Source organism: Biomphalaria glabrata, chromosome 15 (assembly GCF_947242115.1).
Source record: "Biomphalaria glabrata chromosome 15, xgBioGlab47.1, whole genome shotgun sequence".
NCBI classification, from domain to species: Eukaryota; Metazoa; Mollusca; class Gastropoda; family Planorbidae; genus Biomphalaria; species Biomphalaria glabrata.
In genome coordinates this window covers 28037852-28063363 of record NC_074725.1, presented here as the reverse complement: position 1 = coordinate 28063363, position 25512 = coordinate 28037852, and the positions used below count along the sequence as shown (strand labels likewise).

Here is a 25512-nt window from a genome sequence, read left to right as displayed (position 1 = left end):
TAGTGTAGAAAGTCTATATTCCCAAAAGCGATTTAAAAAAAAAGAAGTCAATATCAGTTCTTATGGAAACATTATTATCGGTATAATCGTGAAGGTGAATAGCAGAATAAAAATTAATATTAAAAAGTAGAATTTGAATTTTCTAAGCTTTATCATTAACGGATACAGAGCTTTTGCGTTAGTTAGGGAGGCCCTAATCCTATGTATAAACACACAAACATACATACATATATAGGGCCAGCTTTAGGCGATTAAAACTATGCGAACGCAGTGGGCTCCACACTTCTATGGGCGAAATTGTTATTTTGGGTCTCACTCCATATGAAAAACGCCAATCCTTACGTGTGATAGATAATTTAAAAAAAAAACAACAGCATTATACAATACCCCTAACTGTAGGATCTAGTGAAAGAAGCCTCTCGCATCTAATAAGATGAAACAGTTGGTAAGTCTTGTTATTAAGCGTCATCTATGTAGAAAACGGAGGATTGACACTATTTCACCCCGTTACACGCAAGCATCGTAAAGTCAAGTCTATTTGATCGTGATTTTGTACTAAGTAAAGAATGAATAAAATGCAAGACACGAATTTATTTTCTAATACAAAATCTTAAATCTTCACTTATTATCGGCATCCTTACCCAAAATGGGCCCCGCGCAATCTGCTTTGCATTTGGCCCCGCAATGGTTAGAGCCAGACCTGTATATTATATATATATATATAATTTGTTCCCAGGCTATATATTATTTAATTATTATTACTTATAATATAATAGTAAGATATATTATTTAATTATTATTACTTATGATATAATTGTAAGGCCCACAAGTAAACGCTTCCCCAATACATTTTTTTTGGCCCGCGAATTCTAGCATCTGTTGGACTGAACTGGCACGTAAATATGAGTAACACTTCTCTCCCCTCCCCCCCCCCCCCAAAAAAAAAAAAAAAAACTCGTTGACTTCAAGTCTTATAACACTATTTGACGAGTCTTCTCCTTTTCACTTCTTAATCAAAATATTTAATAGGCTCAATACAATTTTTTTGACTGCTACTTAAACAGGCTTATAAGTAGGTCACTAAGTGGGACGGACGGACGGAAGGACAGACAGAAATAGAGACATACAAATAGTTAGATTATATTAGATAGATAGATAGATAGATAGGTAGGTAGGTGGGTAGGTAGGTAGGTAGGTAGGTAGATAGATAGATAGATAGATAGATAGATAGATAGATAGATAGATAGATAGATAGATAGATAGATAGATAGATAGATAGATAGATAGATAGATAGATAGATAGATTGATAGAATGGATGGATGGATGAATAGATAGAAAGAAAGAAAGAAAGAAAGAAAGAAAGATAGATAGATAGATAGATAGATAGATAGATAGATAGATAGATAGATAGATAGATAGATAGATAGATAGATAGATAGATAGATAGATAGATAGATAGAATGGATGGATGGATGGATGGAAGGAAGGATGATTGGATGGATGGATAGATAGATAGATAGATAGATAGATAGATAGATAGATAGATAGATAGATAGATAGATAGATAGATAGACTATGAATATCTAACGAACAGATTACTTATGTCAAGATCGACACAGATAGAGCAGCATCCCATTGAGATCCCATCTAAATGCCCATCTTATGACTACAAACTATCTCCCAGGTCTTGAAACGTAATTCCATTTATCTGCCCCTTGAATGTAAATCTCGCCTGCATATCTCGTGTCTCATCTGCCAGATCCTATTTCCCGCCAATATCTGAACCTGACATGAACCAGGGAGGTCATTTGTCGGCATACCCAAGTCTTCTTGGCCAGGCTAAACAATGTATCAGCCAAAAACGATCTAAAGCAGAGGCTTTGCTTTTTTCGTGGTTTAGAAATAAAACACAAACAAAACTTTTAACAATGAAAACAAAATGTAAGCTTTGCAATAAATAAATTAAAGTCGCCATTGCGCATATTTTGAGGTCCGTGGAGGCAAATGTTAAAATACGACTTTTTAAAATCTTTTCTTAGTTTCAAGTGATGAAAGTGACAGACAGTCAAAATCATAGATTTATATAGTATACTAGACTGGAAACCGGAAATAAATTCTTATCCGCGACTAATCGATTCACAGACCTATATATATAGAGAGATTTTTATGTACGTAAACTCTTTTTTAAGCGCTAAGGGAGTCGCCCCAATCAATCTTTTCTGTCTTAGAAAAGTAATGATCTTTAGTTTTAAAAGTTTAGAAATAATGCAAAATCATTTCTCGGATATTCACTCAAATATATGAAACAAAAGCCATTTCCTGTTTGTTTCCATTGAGATAATGTTTCAAAAATCCTAGATTGAAATAATTCATGTCTGTTGATTTAAATCATCTTATGTACAGTTAAATAGATTGATTACCTATAATCTTTCTAGATTATGTATCTAAAAATTGCAAAATAATAATTATGAGATGAGAGTACTCTTATTTTTGATGTTTAATTACTAGATCTAGATCTAGAAATTAAATTATATGCTACATAGGTTAGGGTTGAAAAAAAAACTTTACTTCTTTTAACTACTTTACAAAACAACGCCTTTCACGAATTTTTTTGTAGTGTTAAAAAGTCTCCATGTCCAGTCTAGAGTAGTATATATAAGTCTATGGTCTAAGTAAACACAATAACGACTCTTCACTATTAACAATCAAGTATGTCAACCAATTGTATGACATATTGTTTCATGACTAGTTGTGACTAAATATGCGTGTTTGTTTATATATGAGGTGAAATGGGTTGGAGGCGAGAATCTTCACCTTTACCTGTCACTTAGTCTGTTGGACCGTTAGGGCATGACACAAGATTTATTGACCGTCTTTCTCCATTCCGCTCTGTCTTTTACCTTGGACAGCAGGGCCGGTCTTAGGCCACTGCAACCTATGCGGTCGCTGTGGGCCCCGCGCTTTCATAGGCCCCGCGCTAATTCTAGGTGTAATTATTAAAATGCAAAATATAAACGAAACATACTGGAAATCTCCTGAATTTATTAAAAACTCCTGAAAATTATAAAAAGCTTCTGAAAAATAGACAAAAGTGCCATTTGTTGGTGTCATTCATTGCGGAAAACGCCAATCCTACGCGATAAAAGAAAAAAGGCATTGTCAGCTTTCATGTAATAAAATGTAATAATCGGGCGAATTTTCACTTTAATCGGAAGGTCCAATACTTTATTTACTTCTATAGTCACTTGCATATAAATATGCCATAGGTTGCAAGGTTCGTAATGTGAAATTAATTTGATCGCAATTTTGTACTTAGAAAAGAATGAATAAAATTCAAAATACAAAATCCTAATTTTCACTTATTATCCTTATTCCCACCCAGACTAGGCCCCGCGCAATGAGTTTCCCACAGGGCCCCGCAATTGTTAGGACCGGCCCTGTTGGACAGATAGAACTTCTCACAATGGCATGCCTGTCCAATCCGTCTTTATGTTGTCTTCCCATGGCTATATCTGTCTGCCTCTTCTTCTTTTTCCTGGTACTGATCCCTGAAGGAAGGTCTTTGCGAGCTCTGAAGACCTTGTATTATGGCCGTAGAGTTTTAATTTGCGTTTTTGTTGCGTTGTTGTTTTGTTGTATTTGTTTACAATAGTTAGCAGGTCATCGTAGAGATCAATCGCTGCAGTAACCCTGGTGCGGTCTTTGAATGTGATACTTTGGATCTTCCTGCGGCATGTCATTTCCAAAAATTATGAATATAGACAATGTGCTATGAGGTGTCACAAGCGTAGACTCTAAGACTTAACTTTTTGGGCGGCATGCTGGCTGCCAATCAGTCCAGACATTTTCTTTCTCCTTACCATCATCCTCTCACGGCGTACTTCCTGTCTCTGAGCCTCGTTGTGAATGACATCACTTCCTGAACACACATACATTCCATAAAAAAAAAAACACATCAAGAAGCAGAAATATCTTCAGACTAAATGAAATACAATATTATAAAAACTCCCACACACATACGCACAACTACAATCATGCATCCCCTTCCCGCTACATGCGCGGCACTTAGACGCAATCGTGCAGAAACATTGGATGGCGAAATATCAAACCGAGTCACTTCACAAACTCAACATGCTTCTGCAACAGCCCACTGACCTATGCGAATTATCTCCTTAACATTCAGGCAGACGATGCCATGTTGGAATGTCACATGACCATCCTGAGTTCGAGCGTGTATTGCGTCACGTGACATCGACATATGTTACAAAAAACATGCGACGACCCACGCTCTTAAAACAAAACTGTGATTTTAACGATAACATCATTACTTATCTCCAACACCTTTTTTTTTTTTTTACGAGCTTTATATCAACTCAATCTGTCAGTTTGGTAAAAGGATTTCAGACATGATTTCTCCCACACCCAATCTCGGATCAAGCTGAAATTTCGCACAATTATTTCTTTTACCTGTCAACACAAGAATCAATTTAAATAATTATTCAATTAGTTAATTGGTAATTAATTATTTTGTTTGGTATTGAATGATATGGTGGTATAAGCTGAATTAGTCCTACATATACTTTGTACAAAGAAATAGTTCGCCAATTTGAAGCTAACAATGGAAAACTATAAAACCTTCTATTTTCATAAGCACATCGCTGGCAAAGTGGTCAGTGTGTTGGCTTGAGGAGTCTTGAACACTCGAGTTTAAATTCAGGTCGTTCAACTTTTGTTTTAAATAAATGCAGTTAAAAAGTGATCGCGGTAACATTAACGGAGATGCCCTCTTCTTTCTCCACCCATCCCCTTTCTCAACTGGTCTAGGCACGTAATAGTATCATAGCGTAGAGAGAAAGCTAAAAGCATTCAATTGCGCTTAACAAAAACAATTGGTAAAATATTATTAATCGCACAGATTTATCGTTACTATTCTATTATTAGAAATTTAATGCCACTAATTGATACAACGGCGCTAAATATAAGCATTTTTTCTTAAAGTATTTTTTTTATGTCTTTCTTCTTTTTCAGTTCTGACACCATGCTGTGGGTTGATAAAATTATTTATGGACCATACGTTTGAGCTGGCAGCATTCTCCAACTCATGCATGCCTAAGTTGCAACTGCCATTCAGCGTCTTCTCTTATTCGCCATTTCCCTCGCACTTAGTGTCGTAACTGTGATCGGGTGGGGGAAGGGAGTGCAATATGTTGCTTGCTGCATGCAAAGTGACCGGGGGGGGGGGCGGCGGAAGGTTATCTGGGAAGGTGGCGGAGTAATATTGTATTTCACGACGGAGCTGTCTCGTAATCCCGCCTTTAATTAAACGGATTTTACCGGCGTAAGCCAATCAGCCAATCAAAACAATTTCTTGCAGAAGTAAAAAGGAACAAAAATAAACGAAACAAAAAAAAATATTTTCATATATTTTTTTTTTAAACCCATGTATATATGTATGTTTGTGTTTATGTGTGTGTGTGTGTGTGTGTGCGTCTGTTTGTATATGTGTGTTTGTATGCGTTTGTTGTGCGTTGAAAGAGAGTGGAGTTTTGTGTTTCTTTTTGCTTGTTTTGTATCGCCCCTTTTTTACAAAGCGTATACCAACTCATTCTGTCCGTCTGTTCGTCTGTCTGGTAAAACGTTTTAACAAGTTGTATCTCCCACACACATTCTCGGATCAAGTTGAAACTTCTCATAATTATTCATCGGCGAAGACAATACATGAATCAATAAAAAGAAATAACCAATTAGTCCGTTAATTAAAAGTAGAAAGTCAAGTTCCCTTTTCAGACCTTGCGATGTATAGGGCAGATAATGTTAAGACCATCTGTTTCATTGACCTATGGTTAACGAGCAGGGTGTCGTGTGGCCAGAACAACGACCAACTTGCTTTACTTTTCCTCTGAGTTCATCCGTTAGAGTTGGGTGAACTCAGGGTCGCCCTAAAAATCCCAAAATTCAAAAGTCTTCACCTAGATTCAAACCCAAGACCCCAAGTTTGAAAGCCAAGCGATTTACCACTCGGCCATCGCGCCATTAGAATTAATTGAATTTTGATCATTTTGGTGGATTCGCAACCCACGATTGGACAAATGTCCACCCAACAGAGAAAGTCCATTTTCAGTCCCGCCAATGAGATGCCTCGTGAAAATGGATTCCTACGTCGTCAGTTTCTGTTGCTGTTCCTGCACCCGAACATCGCTAGGCCGCGGGACTAAATCTAACAGGAGACTTCAGCTGTAAGCAAGTCTGTTCAACAAGACAGACAATCAGGCTGAACATCCAACAAAATGCCACTAAAAGTGGCGCACGCAATAAACAAATACAAATCTACAACTCTTAAAACCAACCGAAAGCTGGTGGAGCCCCAGGACTTAGGAAGATTGTAATACAAGGAACACTAGAAGGGAACCATAACAAAGAGAACCAGGACCGGAGAAGACAAACCTCATATTGAATGAAAGAATAACGACTGAGAACTGGAGTAGAGAAAAAAAGATGGCGAACTGGATACAAGGATAAGGATATATCAAAATGGAAAAGAGGATAAAATCGCGAAATCGATAAAAGGATAAGGATATATCAAAATGGAAAAGAGGATAAAATCGCGAAATCGATAAAAGGATAAGGTTTGCGAACTGGATGATAAGATAATGAGATAATGATAGTAAAAAGGAGAAGAGGATAATGATAGTAAAAAGGATAAGTGGATAAGGATAATAAACAGGATAAGAAGATAAGGATAGTAAATAGGATAAGAGGATAAGGATAGTAAATAGGATAAGAGGATAAGGATAGTAAATAGAATAAGAGGATAAGGATAGTAAATAAGATAAGAAGATAAGGATAGTAAATAGGATAAGAGGATAAGGATAGTAAATAGGATAAGAAGATAAGGATAGTAAACAGGATAAGAAGATAAGGATAGTAAACTTCAGGAGGTTAGGATGGCCTAAGCCTATACAAGGAACTGGTCAGATTACAGAACAGCACATCTTTAGTAACAATATTGTCCAAAAAGACTATTGGAGACAAAAATATGACGATGGTACTAATGGTACACCAGACGAGGTACTGCTCAAAGTGATATTCCTACCTGGTATAGGTTAACGTCAGCTCAATTCTCCCCTCCCTCTCGGCATAAATATAAACTGTTTGACTTTCAAACATCTAATAATAAATATTTGGTACAGTTTCTTTTTTGGCACGACGTTCTATATAAAAAAAAACCTGGCCATCTGTTGTTGTTTTCAAGGCGGAAGTAGTTCCATTTTTTTTTCTTATCTTTTGTACTACCCATAAATAAAACATGAAGTCTCTAAGTGATGGACTCTTTTTTTGGGGGGGGAGGGCCGTTTTCAATGAATATGCATACATGCTGCTCGCGCTCGTAGGTAAAGGCGAGGCGCACGAGTATGAATTCGTGATGAGCGCGCACTTACGACGATTCACACACACACACACGCTCTACACACGCGCAAAGAAAAAGTAGAACTCGATCGGCTACACGTCATATGGATTGAACAGGTCCCCCGGACAATCATTATTTCTGTGCGTGTAACAAATCGGATGTAGGCCGTACAACTGGCGTCAGGGAACTCTGTTGACTCAATCCATATAGTTTTCCCCCCTTCTTCTCACTGATGTATAAGTGTCAACAGATCGATCTACCAACAGACAGATCTCTTATGTAAATAAAATAGGATACACACAAAAATGTACATTTCTCAGGCTTAACGTACAGCAAGGAAACCATCCCTTCCAGCCCAACAGATTACTCCCCCCCCCTCCCCGGCGCCCTATTACATCCGATATATTGACTTTTCTCACCTAATCATTTTTTTTTTTACGCTGTAATGAAATGCTTAGGATTTTAAAAGTTATTCATATATTTAATCGTTATCCTTTTTTTTTTCAGCCGGATTTCATTTTTTTCCGGCTGTGACGAGACAGAAACTAGCTGAAGCAAATAGGAAGTGGATTCACGGGGAAATAATCCATGGCTAAGACAAATTCAGTAAATAGACTTCTTCCTATCCCCCTAAATGAGAACTCTAATTCGTTCTTTTCTCTATTTAATTAGAAGATTTAGTCCTATACATTACTAATTTTATTCAGAATATTTTTAAATTTCTGTTTTATACCATGAGATATAAATCTATCTTTCCCAGATATAATAATTTCTTTTCCAAATATAATTCTTTCTCAGATATAATTCCTCAGATATAATTCTTTCTTTCCCATATATAATCATTTCTTTCCCAGACATATTTCTTTTCCACGTGTAATCATGTTTTCCCACATGTAATCATTTTTATTCCCAGATTTAATGAGAAAATATAATCCTGTCTTTTCCCGATATTTAATTCGAAGAACTAGGAATGATTCATATCGTAATTAGTAGAAAGAATCCTTTATTTTCCTGCCATTATCAGCAGATATAATACTTACGCTTCCTGGGTTACTCAGAAGTTATCGTTTCTTTTCCTGCTTTAAAATGTGTGTAAATGTTTTATATGTTGCTGATGTTCCTTCTGAGTTGAAGATAATTTCATCCTAGCCCAAACCTCACACAGGAAGACGGGGGATGGCAGTAGGTATGAACCCCGGACCTTAGAGACGACCGAACGACAGTCCATTGCGTATACCGACCAGGCAGCCATCAGAGGATATACTCCATTCTTTTCCGAATAAAATCCGAATATAGAACTATTTCTGATCCCTAAGATTTTGAAATGATTGAAATTTAACAGAAAAAAAAAAGAAGAGGCGGATGTCCATATCAAGTAAACTCCTGACCACAGCCTAGAGAGGTCAAGTCTTGGACTTAGGACTATGAGCTATGTACGTCCACCGAATGCGGGATCTGGCGAGCCTTATTCGCTAGGTGACACGCCTCTGGTTGTACCTGACGTTGTGATGCTCTATAGAGATAATATCATAGTGCTGTTTTTGCTAGAGCCTATAAAGATCGCGCAGACTCAAAGTTTAAAGATAATTAAAACTTTTAGACTAAACATGCACATTACAAACAAACAAACAAAATAATGATAAATAAATATTAACTTATAAAGTAAATGTTTTAAAAAGGGAATTAGTTAGGTTTTTTTTTTCAGTGGTCGCATTTTGTGAGAACTTTTAATGTGCCACTAATGGTTTTTAAATGTTTCGTGTGTGGGTCTCATGGATGTCTTTGTGTGGATGTGTGTGTGCGCTAGGATCAAATCATACCACTAGTGTTTGGAACTAAAAATATTCGTAGCCTTGACCTTTCCTGCCCCGCTTGTTATTGTCTATAACGTCTGCACCAATACTGGAATTGAGATAAATTCGAAAATGACCATCTCAGACCAGTAAATTATATTAAGATTTAATAATATTCTCCTTAAAAGCAATACTTTTAGTGTCCTGATTTAAAAAAAAACACCTTATACACTTTAAAATCTAATACTAATTTAAAACATTGTTGTAAATATCCTACATCCGTATATAGTGCTTCTAGTAGACGCCAATTCCTTATACACACTGAATGATAAACAAGAAACTCAAGGCCATTATTTCTTATAGAGATCGACGTTAGTGGGAATATATTTGGCTGAATCAATAAAGGCACAAACAACAATGTTCAAAGTCCTATAAATGACATGTCCAGTCAATACGAATTCTTATTGCTCTGGTGGAGTTGTCGCATGATCTCTAGTTGGCCTCGCTACGAAGCCCTTCCTAAATTACAATTATTATCTTAAACATTGTAATCCATGCGCTGATTGGAATCAAAAAGAGAAAGAATAAAAAAGAAGGAGCAGAAAATGAGTAGGATAAAAAGTAACTATTGCTGAAACCCTGTGCAAAAAAAATGTAAAATTAATAAAGTTTTCTCTCAAGCACCAGAGATTCACCAATCTTAGGATGACAGCTTTTATAATAGTTATTAGAAACATTAATGCCAAGACGACAAAGATATAGACTACCATAGACTTAAGTGGAACTACAAAGAGGCTTTGCTGAAATACAAAGAGGCTTTGCTGAAATACAAAGAGTCTTTTCTGAACTACAAAGAGGCTTTGTTGAAATACAAAGAGGCTTTTGCTGAAATACAAAGAGGCTTTCTTGAAATACAAAGAGGCTTTGCTGAAATACAAAGAGGCTTTGCTTAAATATGAAGTTGCATACAGTCATACTAAGTTTCCAATTTATTGAGAAATCAGTACATGACCTTGTGAGTAAAGTAAAGTTCCCCTGTCAGACCCTGCAATCCATAGGGAAGATAATGTTAAGGTCATCTGTTTCTTTGGAAAATGGTTAACGAGCAGGGTGTCATGTGGCCAGCACAACGACCAACCGCATTTACTTTCCCCAACTATAGTCAGGTAACCGGTTAGAGTCTTCACCGAGATTTTAACCCAGGTCACCAGGTTCGGAAGCCAAGCGCTTAAATACTCTGCCACTGAGCCCCCATGACCTTGTGCGAGGGGCAGTTAAATAATGGAGGACGAAGAGATGTATTTGGCAAGGAGTGAGACTGAATTATAAACAATATGTTCGTTGACGGGGAGGACCATTTGGGGCCGCATTTGAGTTTGCGTGAAAACACAAACTCTCTTAGTAATATTGTTATTAGTGCTTCTAGTTTTGGGGATTTAAACGTTACAGAAAGACCACAATACTTTGAAAAGGCGCTACGCCAATAGAGACATGGGTCCCTCCAGATGTTTTAGTGCTAAATATTTCTCGGTGCCCTGAGCTAACGATTGTGTTACCAATAGGTAGAGCCGGCTCTGACAGTAACATAATAGCGTCTTTTCCCTGAGGAGACTGCTAAATACACTATAAATTAGCATTGGCACTAGCAAAAACAGGAATATTTGTCTATGAAATAAAAATACATAAACGGATATGACTTGCAGAATGTTTATATCCCCCCCCTCTCACTCTCCATTAATTTCACATTCAAATATTAAACTTCACGAGGCGGTAAAATAAAAACACCAACTTCACGTCTGCTTCCATCGGCCACGAAATGAACACATTGACGAGTAGCTGCGCCAGGGAAACATTAATCATGCAAGATGTACACCTCCGCGTCACGTCTGCTCCTTTTGGGGGTCGTCTGGGCATCTAAACGCTTTCTCTCCTCCCCCCCCCCCTCGCTTATCCGCTTTCATTACGCATTAGGTGAGTGGATGACACGAAAAGTGAACCACGCGGTGGGCCTGGTTCGTCACATGCATTTAAATTTGGACTCTTCCTGAGAAGATTATTCCTATAAACAAGCAACAAGATTAACAAGAAAACAAAATATATAAATGAAAACTAAAAAGATACGAAACGAAAACTCCAAACAAATGAAACAAATCTTAAAAACATGGAAGAAAATAAGTGATAAGAAATAAGAAATAAAAAAGAAGATATGAAAAAATAATAATTGTTTAAAAAAAAAAAAGTGATTGAATTTAAAGTGAGATCTATGTGGATTTGTGTCTTTCATGGTACAAAATATATTCCATATCTAATACACCAGATCTATAGGAAAGTTTCAACCAGAGATTTCGAGATCCTTGCTTTTAATTGTTGTTATACACTTTCCGTACATGTGAAACCAAAAGTAACATGGCCGCTGATCTAGAATCTAATGGTCGCAGTCAATCGCGTTTTCCAGAACGTCGTCTGCAAAGCAGCAGCAGCAGAGCAAGGAGGCCAGCATGGCCCCAATGCCGATGTTCTTCATCGTGTCGTCCTGTCTGTTCCGATAGGGGGCGCCTCCGTAGCCCGTAGGCGCCGGTGCGTAATACTGGGGTGCCGGCTGGCCATACTGATTCGGATAGTAAGACCCTTGCTGGCTGTACTGATTCGGAGGCGGGCCGTAGGGATACTGGTTCGGAGGGATGTACTGGTAGGTTCCTGGGGGCAGGGGTTGGCCGGGGGGGTGCTGCTGTACCATGTACGTCGTTCTCTGTAGGTTGGGTGGACCGTGCGGGTAGTAGTTCGGCGCTGGAGGGTACGCCAAGGGCGCTGGCGGGTATGCCGGTGGCGCCGTTGGTTGTTGACTATCATAACCTTGAGTTGCCATTGGAAAAGACATAAAAACGCTTGATTTGGATACAGGAAGCAACCAGTCAGACACGACCTTCAAGTGCGACCTTCTGTTTCACAGACATAAAATTAGAATTAAAAAAAAAAGGTTAACAATCGATTTTAACAAGTTAAAAAATGTTTCAAACTTTGAACTTTAATCTACATTCTAGTCCTAACCTCCCGCAGGACGACGGGGGGGGGGGGGGGGGGAATGGCAGCGGGCAGGGTTTGAACCATCGAGACGACCGCACGACAGTCCATCGCGCATACCGCACGACCAGGCAGCCCTCCATTTTAGTTGTGTTAAGCTTAAGTTGTGGTCAAGCTTAGCGTAGCGAGGTCTTAAGCTAGCGATAGCAAGACTGGCAATAGCAGAGCTTGATCGAGACAAGGACTCATCCTAGCAAGGGCAGATACTCAAACCTGAGTAGAGACTGTTACTACGACAGGCAGCTAACAGGCAGGTTAACCCTTAAGACGCGTACGGTAGTTTGGCCTCTAATCATCAGAATCGTAACTCCATATTGTATGCACTCATTGTAAAAACAGCTCAGCACTTTCATGGTTAAATAAAGGAAAGATAATCCTAGAGTAAGTGACTTATGCTGATACTGCTTCCGGTGAATCGAAAACTTATCGGATATTCTAGGTCTCAAAAAAAAAAGGACAAAAGGACACGAGAAGAGTTGGATCTGTATGGAGACAGTCTGTGCGTTCTGGGGAAGGTCCTCGCTGAGAGGTCAACAACTAAGGCTGCCCTAGACAGCAGACAGCCCTGTTTGATAGCCCTGAAAAAAAAAGTAAGTTTTTTTTTCACATGCGCGAAATATGGCAAAGTTTGCCTCTCCAGATTTGCTTGTTTAGTCACAGCAGATATGCCCCAATTCAAAAAGATAAATCTCCCATACACACCAACTCTAGTGCCTCTCGCTATAGCTATACTACTCTAAAAAAGCCTAAGCAGTAGCAGATCTAGACTAGATTAAGACTAGACTAGATGTAGATATCTACAAAGCTTGAAAACTCTTAGATCTATAATGTATAGGATAAAATTTGTCATCCATTCATCTAGCAACAATGGCTATTTCAAATTGCTTTTGATAAAATGTACTCTGCAATGAAAGAACATACCTGGCCTTAAAGTTAAGTTAAAAATGAAGTTTTCTGTATTTGTAATTTTTTGTTTTATTCTTATATTTTTGCTAAACATCTCGAAATATCCAAGAGCGACTTTCCAATTATCGGAAAATTCCAATGCGCACCAAAAACATTTGGATCAATTTTTAGGCTGGCGACGAGATAGTTGAGAAATATATATTTTTCGCTTCTCTCTCTCTATCTCTCTCTCTCTCTTTCTATCTATCTCTTTCTCTCTCCCTCACTCTTTCTTTCTCTCTCGTCACTCTCAATTTCTCTCTTTCTATCTAGCTCTTTCTACTTATTCCTCTCTCTCTCTCTTTCTCTCTATCATGTCGCTCTCAAATTCTATCTCTCTCTTTTTCTATCTATCTTTTTTCTCTCTCTCTCTATCTCTCTCTTGTTCTATCTCTCTTTCTCTCTCTCATGTCGCTCTCACTTTCTCTCTCTTTCTCTTTCTCTCTCTCTTTCTCTCTCATGTCGCTCTCACTTTCTCTCTCTCTCTCTCTTTCTCTCTCATGTCGCTCTCACTTTCTCTCTTTCTCTTTCTCTCTCTCTCTTTCTCTCTCATGTCGCTCTCACTTTCTCTCTCTCTCTCTCTCTCTTTCTCTCTCATGTCGCTCTCACTTTCTCTCTCTTTCTCTTTCTCTCTCATGTCGCTCTCACTTTCTCTCTCTCTCTCTCTCTTTCTCTCTCTCTTTCTCTCTCTATAAGACGAAGTTGAAAGTGGCAGCTTTTGTTTCTGTGTTGACAAAGTCAGTGTTTAGGCCAGTCCTGAATCCTGCAAACTTTCATACTTTGCGTCTTGGGGGGAAAGGCTTAAAAGTGGCGTATTACAATCTACATATCAAGATCAAAGTACTCACATTAATCTGTTGATGTCGGGATGAAGGTCAAAACATTTTTTTTTCACCTTCAAGACAACACAAAAGAACGGACAGGCCTGTCATTGAAAGAAATTCTATCCACGGCAACAAGAGAAATGGAGAGAGATGGTCAACAGATCTTGTGTGGTGGCACTATGGTTTAACAGACTAAGGGATAGTTGAAAACCTGGGTGGCTTTTGGATAAGTGACATAAAGACAATATCAATTTGAAAAAAAAAAGCAAGTTAGTTGGTGAATGATCCCCAATGAAAAAAGGGGTCATCCTGAAAAAAAAATCTCCCTGGCAAACGTCGGAGTGGACCCCACTTAGGCTTAGGATGACTGCATGGATTAATAGGGATGGGGTAGGGGAAGGCTAGCCGCCAATCGGCTCAATAGCCGGACTGACCTACAAGATTGACCAGCCTTATACAGTGACCAGCCCATTACATTGAACGGCCCAACAGATTGACTACAATAGACTGACAAACCATTAAACTGACCAGCCCAAAACTGGAATAGTCTAATCTAAAGAAAACATTTAAGTATTGATTTTTGTCAACTAAATTAGAATATATTGACCAGCCGAAACAAAACAATAAAATGTCTTTAAAATGGAAACCTAGATACACACACACACACACACACATATATATATATATATATATATATATATATATATAGATATATATATATATATATATATATATATATATATATATATATATATATATATATATATATATATATATATATATATAATGGCGCATCGTGAAGCTGTAGTCAAAGTCCACCGTGGTGTATTCTGCACACAGCGGTTAGTCTCATTGTCACGGCCGGAATCTCCAGGAGACATTACTTGACAATTAAACCACACAGCGCAAAGATTAGAGAACTCATAAACAGTGCAGTAATACATTCCGATAACATTCCCGGATAATCCAAGCTTACAGTTCAGCCAATACCAAGAAACGGCAAAAGATACTGCAGAGATATAGATGCAATATGGACATACACACTCAAACACACACACACACACACACACAGATAGTATATAGACAAACGCTACGTAGACAAAACGCCTAGAGCAGTCGATACCGCCAGGAAAGACTCATCGACCAACGATACCATTAGCGATACCCAATTCAATGGTAAGTAATAACAGAGTAGGTTTAGCATAAAATCGATTAAAGCATTTGCCGGCGGACGATTCTACGAGTTGCATCTAAATAGTTCATTACGATTCTGTTACGTCTTTTATCGACAACTAGACGATAGAAGTATTTAAACTGAATTCAGGAATGACCAGTGGTCAATAAACTATGAGATCATCGCGTGGTCAGTGAAATAACAGGCTATATAGGACGGATGGCTGGTCAAGTGGTTAGCGCTATGAACCGCCGATATCATCGACTTGGGCTTAAATCTGATCACGCTCTGGCTAATTCGAGCAGTTGTTTTTTTTTTAAATAAAATTCGTCTGCAGCTTTAAAAAAAAAGTTCTCTACCAATCAATAGATTTTTTTTTTGTGAGCAACCAAGCGGCAAATGCAGAAGTGAAGATGACCCACAGACTAGATGGCTGCCCAGTCGTGAGGCATGAGCTCTGGACTGTCAATCGATCGTCTTCAAGGTCCGGGGTTCAAACCCTCCTGGCTGCCATCCCCTGTTGTCCTACGGGAGGTTTGGACTAGGAAGTAAATTATCTTCAACTTCTGATACTGTTCCCCGGAGGAAGCTCTTTGCGAGCCCCCCCGAAGACCTTGTAATATGGCCATAGAGTTTTAGTTTGCGTTTTGTTTTTTTAAACACTAGTTAGCAGTTGGCGTTTTTTTTTTTAAACAATAGTTAGCAGGTTTATTTTTGGGGGGGGGGGGGGGGGGGGGTCCAGTCGCTGTAGTAACCATGTCTCTAATCTCTTCGTCTGTGATGCGGTCTTTGAATGTCTAATACATTCCCACACAATTAAACTTTACTTTATACTTCCACGTTCTACTGTCCTATTCTAACCTCGGGATAAAACTTTAATATGTGCATGGCATTAGTTGTGCTGGCCAGGGCCGGTCCTATAGATTGTGAGGCCCTATGCGAAACGGATTGCTGCGGGGCCCAGTCTGGGCGGGATAAGAATAATAAGTGAAAATTAAGCTTTTGCATTAGAAAATAAATTCGTCTTTGCATTTTATTGATACTTTGCTAAGTACAAAAATTAACTTTACGAGCCATCTACAGGAAATAGTAGTTTCCCAACAAAAAGCCTATAAAAATTCAGATCAGCCTTTCAGATTTACTATCGACTAGCAAAATATCGCTTTTGGTTGTTGTTTTAAGAGGTCGAGATAGATTGAGATCTATATTTGTATGCCAGCGACTATTAAAGTAAGTTAAGTATTTGAACTTCTTGTTTTGGTTGAAATTCGGCTTATTATTACATTTTTATTAAATGAAAGCTGACAATGCCACTTTTTTTTTTAATCACGAGTAGGATCGGCGTTTTCCATACTGAATGCTACCCCGAAATGGCAATTTTGTCTGTTTTTAAGCAGATTTTGATGAGTTTTCAGAAGTTTTTAATAATTACAGGCGATGTTCGTAACTTTTTCGTTTATTTTGCAATTTCAGGAGAATTCCAGGAACCCGTTAATAAGACGTTAAAATGGTTTAATTAAATAATTTACACCTAAAATTTTGCGCGGGGCCTATGAAAGTGCGGGGCACACTGCGGCCGCATAGGTTGCAGTGGCCTAAGACCAGGCCCTGGTGCTGGCCACATGACACCCTCGTCAATCTTTCTCCCTTGTATATTGGAAGGTTTGAAAGGGACACTTTACATTAAACACTTAACATTTCACAGCTATTTTTGTTAATCCTTCTATTTTAGTGCTCGGCTTTTAAAACCCTTACATTTGAGTGTCAACTGAGACTCAGGTAACAAAACACCTAGTTTAAAGCGTTTACTTCATCGCTGCAACAAGTCCTCCTCCGCAGCGCAAAATAAAGCCACATGCTAACAACAAATCATCCCCCCAGTAATTTAACAGCTGCGTCACATCCAGTCCGCCCTACCACCCGCCGCCCGCCCCCCTCCCCAACACCCACAGCTCCGCCTTAATTCGTCGTTACCTCACAACAGCTTGAATTTAGACATTTTATAAGGAGAAGCTCTTCAGCTCAACGAGACAGGCTTGGACATCAAGTATGGCGCATCTTTCCACTTCCGCTTTTAAAACGGAGGCGTTACCTACACACACGCGCGCGCAACTCCCCCAGAACAACTCGATGCATTTCCTTCAAGGTAATAATGTTTTAAATTATTTCTGACGCCATCTTGGGGGATCACGCCGAGTTTGTGGCTGCGTTAAATATTCATTATTGTCATTTTTTTGTTTCCCTTCTCGTTTCCAGGTTTCGCTTTTTTTTTTTTACCAGTTTGTTTGGACGATTCGCTATTGGCGGTGAAGTTTGAGCAAGTTGCACCCGAAAGAATATCCTTTAAACAGCTTCTTTAATTGAATTGCGGGAATGCAAGTTAATCTTTAATGACAGGGGAATGCGTGCTTGGTCGTCTGCGAACAACGGAAAGAGAGAAGGTCATTAAGCCAAAACTTTGTTTCAGCCTAGAATAAAACATAACTCAACAGAGGAATCAAATGAGTGTAAATGTCAAAGTTTGAAAGAGATTACGACTTTAAACTTTTACGACTACAAACCTTTATACCTGAAAACATTTATGACTACGAATCCTTACGACTACAAACCTTTATGACTGAAAGCCGTTTAGACTGCAAGCTTTTGACTGAAAACAATTATGACTGAAAACCTTTATGACTGCAAACCTTTATAACTGCAAATCCTTATGATTTCAAACCTTTACGACTGCAAAAACCTTTGTGATTGAAAACCTTCATGACTCAAAACCTTTATATTTGAAAACTTTTTTTGACTGAAAACCTTTATGACTGCAAATCCTTACGACTACAAAACTTTATGACTCACAACTTTTATGACTGTTTAGGCGATTTAGAGAGAGGTCTGATTTAGTTTCTGGGGTAGATATTTAACTTAGCGACATTCATTACGTATTTACCCTCTGGGTTTTTCGGCGTCATAAAGGTTCACAAAGGTTTTTGACGACTAAATTGTTTGAATATAAATCACTACGATTGCCTCATTGTTTTTTTGTGAAATGCTTTACATGTTTCGGATGTTACTTCCGATTCTGAAGGTCATTACATCTTAGCTCAAACCTTCTGCAGGACGACGGGAGTGACAGCTGGCAGGGCTTAAACCCGGGACCTTTTAGACCTTCGAATAACAGTTCAGAGCGCATATCACACGACCAGGCAGCCGTTATAAACCTTTAATACTTCAAAACTTTATGAGCACTAGGACATTGCTTTCAAGAAATGGAAGAAGATAATTAAATGAAGGTTCAATATTATGTGAAGCATATTGGACACTCTACGTGGACACTCTACGTGGACACTCTACATGGACACTCTACATGGACACAATACATGAACACCTTAGTAAAGTTCCCTTTTCAGATCTAGCGATCTATAAGACAGATGATGTAAAGGTAATCTTGTTTCTGTGGCCAGGGTTTCACGTTACCAGCACAACGACCAACCGCCTTTCCTTTTCCCTAGCCTTTTAAAAAGTAAAAGATTATCACCGCTACCTTTATTCTGTACACCAGATACACCGAAACAGCTAGCTATTTAGAGTTATCATCCATGTATGAAAACCCCCCATAGATTTTGTCTTTCATCAGCAGTATTCAGTGGCATTGCTGCTTCGTAGCTATGTTCTTTTAACAAAGCTTATATCAGCTCGCTCTGTCTAAACTCTTTAGTTTGTAGCACAAATGTATATTAAAATAGTGAAAGTACCAAGAGTTCTCAGACAGTAAAACAAACTTATTGACAACTAAGAATCAGCAATAAGTCAGAACTCAACTGCTACTCCTAAATGACGACAATGATCTTTAATGTAGCCACTGGTATTTGCTTTGTGTATTTCAGAATCTCTTTATCTTCTTCTCACCAATTTTTCGTACGGTTTTCTTTAGGTTCCTTACATCGCCACTACTATTCTCAACATCGCTTTCCTTCTTTTTTTTCTTTTTACTGCTGCATGAAAGTTGACCTATTTTTAAAAAAATCCAAATGTACACAAAGAGGAGATTATGATGAAAATCTCCGATATCTATTTTTTAAAATCTCTCTGCTCTTTATGCTTGTATTTCCGGTTCCTCTTTCCCACCCCCCTCCTACAGCACGAAGGTCAAGATAAACTGTGATTAATAACACCACGTCGAATGAAGATTAGTATCTTGACTAAACTAATTCTATGCTCATTTATTTCACCTGATGTAGAGTAGATGCGAAGTGGCCTGCCGGGTTGCAGGAGATTGCATGCTCAAACAAACAGAAGAAATCTGGCTCAAATGCGTTCCCATGTTGCCACTTCTGTCAATTTAATCTGTTGGCATGGATATTATCATTATCGCCGCCATCTTTCCTGCCGCGGAGAAGTGCAATGTGAAAATACGTGTCCTGAAACTAGCATCACTCGAACTGGTAGAAAGAGATCGAAGCCAGACGATCAATCACAAAACCTGTTGAAATCACTAATAATGTTATGCTTTAGAAGCAGTTTAGCGCACCAAGAAGGACGGGGCTGTGAACGCGACATTAAACATGACGCAATTTAGAGTAGGGTCTAGAACTCTAGATAGTTAAAAATAACATAGTTGATAGATTAAAGCCTTCGAAGTTAATATTAAAGTGAATCTAAGGCAAGCACTCAACGAAAGGATGTAACAATAAACGACGTGTTTATTTGCAGCTATGAAATACACAATGAAATGTGGACTTTAGCTATCAAGTCACAGGGAGTCTTATCTCAGGTTCTACAAGTCCTCTTCTACCTAAATATTAGTACAGACCACCGACACTCTTCACAGTGTCGCTCCAGGTCCTCCATACAGTTCACTGGTAGCACGAAGGTAGGCTATTGGTCCCAGACAGCTCAGACTCCCATAACCTGCAGATCACTTCAATGGGATCTAAAACAGTCCTCCTTCTAACTTGCAGATCACTTCAGCCGGATCTAAAACAGTCCTCCTTCTAACTTGCAGATCACTTCAGCCGGATCTAAAACAGTCCTCCTTCTAACTTACAGATCACTTCAGCCGGATTTAAAACAGTCCTCCTTCTAACTTGCAGATCACTTCAGCCGGATCTAAAACAGTCCTCCTTCTAACTTACAGATCACTTCAGCCGGATTTAAAACAGTCCTCCTTCTAACTTGCAGATCACTTCAGCCGGATCTAAAACAGTCCTTCCTCTTGAATCAATATGTCGTCTATTCCTCGTGTTGAACGGTGTGCTGGTGGGCACCATCAGTGTCGGCGCGGGAGTAGGGTTCTAACAATATCCTATCTTTGTACAGAAACCATACATCTGTAAGTGGCCCGTACACGTGTATTCCATCATTTTCATGGCTGCCTGGTCGTGCGGTTTGCGCGCTGGATTGTCGATTGGATTTATCGATGGTCCCAGGTTCAAACCCTGCCCGCTCCCATCCCCCGTCGACCTGCGGGGGGTTTGGACTAGGAAGTAAACTATCTTCAACTCTGAAAGAACATCCGAAACATGTAACACATTTTACAACAAACAAACATTTTCAGGTTAAGACCCAAATATATTAACCTACAACAGTGGCATACAAGATACCAAGAGCTATTTTATATTAGAATGGCCTTTTGACACTTAAGTCATGCATCAGACTTTAACTTCGATACTTTTCTTGGCTAGCGGGCAGGCTATTATAAACTAAATATCACTAAAAATAAAAATGATCAGATATTATGCGTTATCACTTGCAATACGGCATGTGTATTTTTTTTTTCCTTTATATTTTTAAAAAGAATTTTGAGTTATGGTGTTGTGCTTTGTGAATAATTGTATAGCCCTCGCTTTTTAATGTTCTGGTCGTGTGTCTAAATTTGGAACAACAACTAACTGCGTCGTTAACTGAAGAGCTCTTCTATGCCGTGTGTTTGTCTAGTTTATACATTCTTAGTGTTATCATTGGAAGATGACCAAAATGAAAGATGCATCTTCTAGATCTAGATGCTGGTCCGATTAAAGTTATATAGCATTGGAGTTCAATTATTTGGATCTTTTGAAAGACTAGAGTCTGATTAAATAGGATATAAGTCACAGATAAAATAGTAGCCTTAGCGTACTTTATGGAGGCGCGGCGGCTGAGCGGTAAAGCGCTTGGCTTCCGAACCGGGGGCCGGGGTTCGAATCCTGGTGAAGACTGGGATTTTTAATTTCGGGATCTTCGGGCGCCTTTGAGTCCACCCAGCTCTAATGGGTGACATTAGTTAGGGAAAAGTAAAGGCGGTTGGTCTTTGTGCTGGCCACATGACACCCTTGTTAACCGTAGGCCACAGAAACCTTTTACATCATCTGCCCTATAGACCACAAGGTCTGAAAGGGGAACTTTACTTACTAGCGTACTTTATACTATTTCATGTGAACTTGTTGGGTCTAGAGTCTAGAGCGTGAAAACATAGACCTGTAAACATAAGTTATCAGATGACCGGAAGTACGAATCAAATGGAGAACGATATTTTGGGTCATTCAAGAATTAGCAGTCAAGAAGAGCAGATACCAATCGTTACAGAAGGCCAAACACTGACCTGCAAAGTCGCGACCTGTGGGCAGTTTAGATCAAAAGCTCGTTGCCACAGATCTGACGTCACGACCCGTGACGTGGCCACGAGCTATTGGTCTCCAACGACCACAGGTTTCTACGTCAAAGGTCAGTGTCCAGGACTACTATGACGATTAGTCTCGAGAAGACCCGCCCAAAAGGAGCAGACGTGACGTCTACGTGTGCATACTGCATGATTAATGTTTCCCCAGCGCAGTCGATGAGCTCATTTCGTTTATGGAAACATCGAAAATCCAAGAACTATTAGGGTAGGAACCCGGGACATAACAGACATCTATATAGAGTAATTAGCTTAATGTGGAAACACAAACAAACGAACAAAGATGACAACAAGAAAATAAAACGAACAAAGATGACAAGAAAACAAAACGAACAAAGATGACAAAAAAAACGAACAAAGATGACAAGAAAACAAAACGAACAAAGATGACAAGAAAACGAACAAAGTTGACAAGAAAATAAAACGAACAAAGATGACAAGAAAACGAACAAAGATGACAAGAAAACAAAACGAACAAAGATGACAAAAAAACGAACAAAGTTGACAAGAAAACAAAACAAACAAAGATGACAAGAAAACAAAACGAACAAAGATGACAAAAAAAAAAAAACAAATGCGAACAAAAGATAGTAACAAAGAATAACAAGGTTACAAAGACAGTTTGTGTGGAAACTCAAAATTGGCCCCCGAAGTTGTCCACCTAGCCAGATAAAAAGGCAGGTATCAATATTTTCAGAAAGAACATCATAATTAAACTCTATCAAAGACAAATGACAGAGAAGAATGGAGAAAGAAGGTTGACAGATCTTGTGTGGTGCCCCAGCGGTCCAGCAGACCAAAGGATAGGTGAAAGTGAATGTGAAGTTCAATGCGAACCTGGCCTAACTGATGTCTTATAATGAATATCGAATTGATCTAATTGTTTTGTAAAGGATCAATCTCTTATTAAAATCCTCAAAAAAAAAAGAAAAAAAAAATTTCCGTAAAAAAAAATAATTCCTTTAGTTAAGTGTTTGATGGCTGTACTGCAGCACTCCAGTTCACGCGATAATAGGAAAACCTGCTTATTGATTGTCCAGTGACGGGATCAAATTTTCAAAACATTCTGGGACATTTTGTAACACCCCCGTTTTTGAACTGGCCGGTAGAGTCGACTTAAAATAAGATGTTGATGAATTTTTAAAAATTATGTAGAATCATTTTATTTTCTAAAAAAAAGTAGAATTATTTTTGGGTAAATGTAGTAGTTAGTAGGACAGAACTTACATAACGTAGCAATGCAAATGTAAAATGTCTATAACCATTTGCATAAATGTGTTAAAATTAATGCAAACAGTTCTCTCCCTTACTAAAGAGCCTCTCGTGTTTGTTACTATTAATAGTGAATAGTTGTAAAAATGGTGTATTTTTATGAAAAAACTGCTTGCATAAGTGATTTAAAAAATTATATTTTTCGCTGTCAGAAAAGAAAAAAAGTAGCCGTTGCATCAGAACTTTGAATGGTCTAAAATATTACGATGTCGGATTTTCACTATCTTTTCTAGTTTACGAGACTTAAACGGGACGGACGGACGGACAGACGGAAAGACAGGCCACACAAAACTAATAGCGCCTTTTCCCCTTTCGGGGGCCGCTAAAAAACAAAGGAACGATAGACTGTTCTCTTCAAACCACTACATCCTAGAACCTGTCACTGACTCCTTTCTACCTCTCGCTGAACCGTTAAGTTTTGCACCTAGTCGGGACAAAAAGTATCATAGCACCTTCAAGCCTTTCCTTTTTCGGGTGAGTGTGTTTTAATGTGTCACACTCCTGGTGTGAGCGTGTGTGTGTGTGTGTGTGAAATAGAGCGTGAGGGTGTTGCAGTGACAAGACCAGACACTGTTTGACCTGTACTCACACTGTTAGTCAGGTGGTGTTAAGTCATAGTATACGAGGGCTGGGGTGTGTTAGGGGCGAGATAATGGTGGGGGGGGGGGGGGGTGAGAGCCTATTGACTGCGGGCGCCTGAGTGTATTCAGGTGTAACGGAGACAAGACGGAAGCATCATGGGGGTTAAGGGCGCGTGTTTCTAGCGGGATGATTACAACGACGATCGCAGGGCAATTTCTATGAACAAAACCAGCCCGTGTTCTTTGTTTCTCTGAAAAACAAAAACAGTACAAAACAAAACAAAAAAAAACTTGGATGCCCTACAGAATGTTTTCAACTTACTTTTTTTTTTCCCACACCGTTGACAAAGAAAATACACTCTGAATTGTGACCACATAAACGCACGAAAGCACAGACAGACAGGATGAATGAAAGAGCAGACAGACAAATAGGCATTCAGATTATATAAATACATACATACATAAATACGCCTCACATTCTACTTTATAATATATATATATGTATGCATAGACAGACTCAGAAATAGATAGATAGATAGATAGATAGATAGATAGATAGATAGATAGATAGATAGATAGATAGATAGATAGATAGATAGATAGATAGATAGAGAGAGAGAGAGAGAGAGAGAGAGAGAGAGAGAGAGAGAGAGAGAGAGAGAGAGAGATTAGATAGATTAGATAGAGAGATAGAGAGATTGATTAGATTAGATTAGACAGACAGACAGACAGACAGACAGACAGACAGACAGATAGATAGATAGATAGATAGATAGATAGATAGATAGATAGATAGATAGATAGATAGATAGATAGATAGATAGATAGATAGATTGACTGATGTTTTCCTTCAAAAGAAACATGTCTGTGGAATCCCTATGGGCGTGCAGACAATGACAGCTAAGCCAAGAGTGGAAGAGACGACCGGAGTGGATACTCAAAACTTCTTTCCTACAACGAACAGAACCAGGAAAGAAAAAAAAACCTTGTGAAAACCAATAGCAACAACAACGAAACATGAAGGAGACCTCACAAAGAAACAGAGGGAAAGACCACTGGTAATTCCACTGGCTACTCGTCAGTACGTTTAAAACAAAAAACAGTTCAAGGGAGACCATTCGTTAAAGTTTAAGTTTGTTGAGAAGGGAAGATAACATTGGTAGCCCACTGCCACCACACCAAAGCGAGACCATCTGTTATACAACTTGGACGTGGCAACAAGCCATTGGCCTAAACTGACCACAGGTTGTGACGTTGCAGCTCAGTGTCCAGGCCTTCTATAATGATTGGTCTCGATCAAACACCTTGATTTGGGATATTTGAATTGAATTCAAAACAATTGCGTTTTGGAGAGTGAATACTTTTAAACGTTAGTAGATATCCAGACTTGATAACAGTTAGTAGATATCCAGACTTGATAACAGTAGATATCCAGACTTGATAACAGTTAGAAGTTATCCAGACTTGATAACAGTTAGTAGATATCCAGACTTGATAACAGTTAATAGATATCCAGACTTGATAACAGTTAGTAGATATCCAGACATGATAACAGTTAGTAGATATCCAGACATGATAACAGTTAGTAGATATCCAGACTTGATAACAGTTAGTAGATATCCAGACTTGATAACAGTTATTGGATTTCCAGACTTGATAACAGTTAGTAGATATCCAGACTTGATAACAGTTAGTAGATATCCAGACTTGATAACCCTAGTAGATATCCAGACTTGATACAAGTTGATACTATTGTTACTATTGAGAAGGGCTAGAAAGCTGTTACCATA

General features: G+C 38.7%; 1 protein-coding gene and 1 long non-coding RNA gene across 2 annotated transcripts in view; both read right to left on the bottom strand.

Moving 5' to 3' along the window:
• LOC106060275 (uncharacterized) overlaps positions 1-25512 on the bottom strand; it is a 295644-nt gene that overhangs the window by 203496 nt on the left and 66636 nt on the right. The gene's annotated exons all lie outside the window — the stretch shown is intronic.
• On the bottom strand, positions 11432-14720 carry LOC106051371 (uncharacterized). Its single transcript, XR_001214855.2, has 2 exons — positions 13205-14720; positions 11432-12141 (listed from the first exon to the last, which is right to left on the bottom strand). It is a non-coding gene; the product is annotated as an uncharacterized LOC106051371 (long non-coding RNA).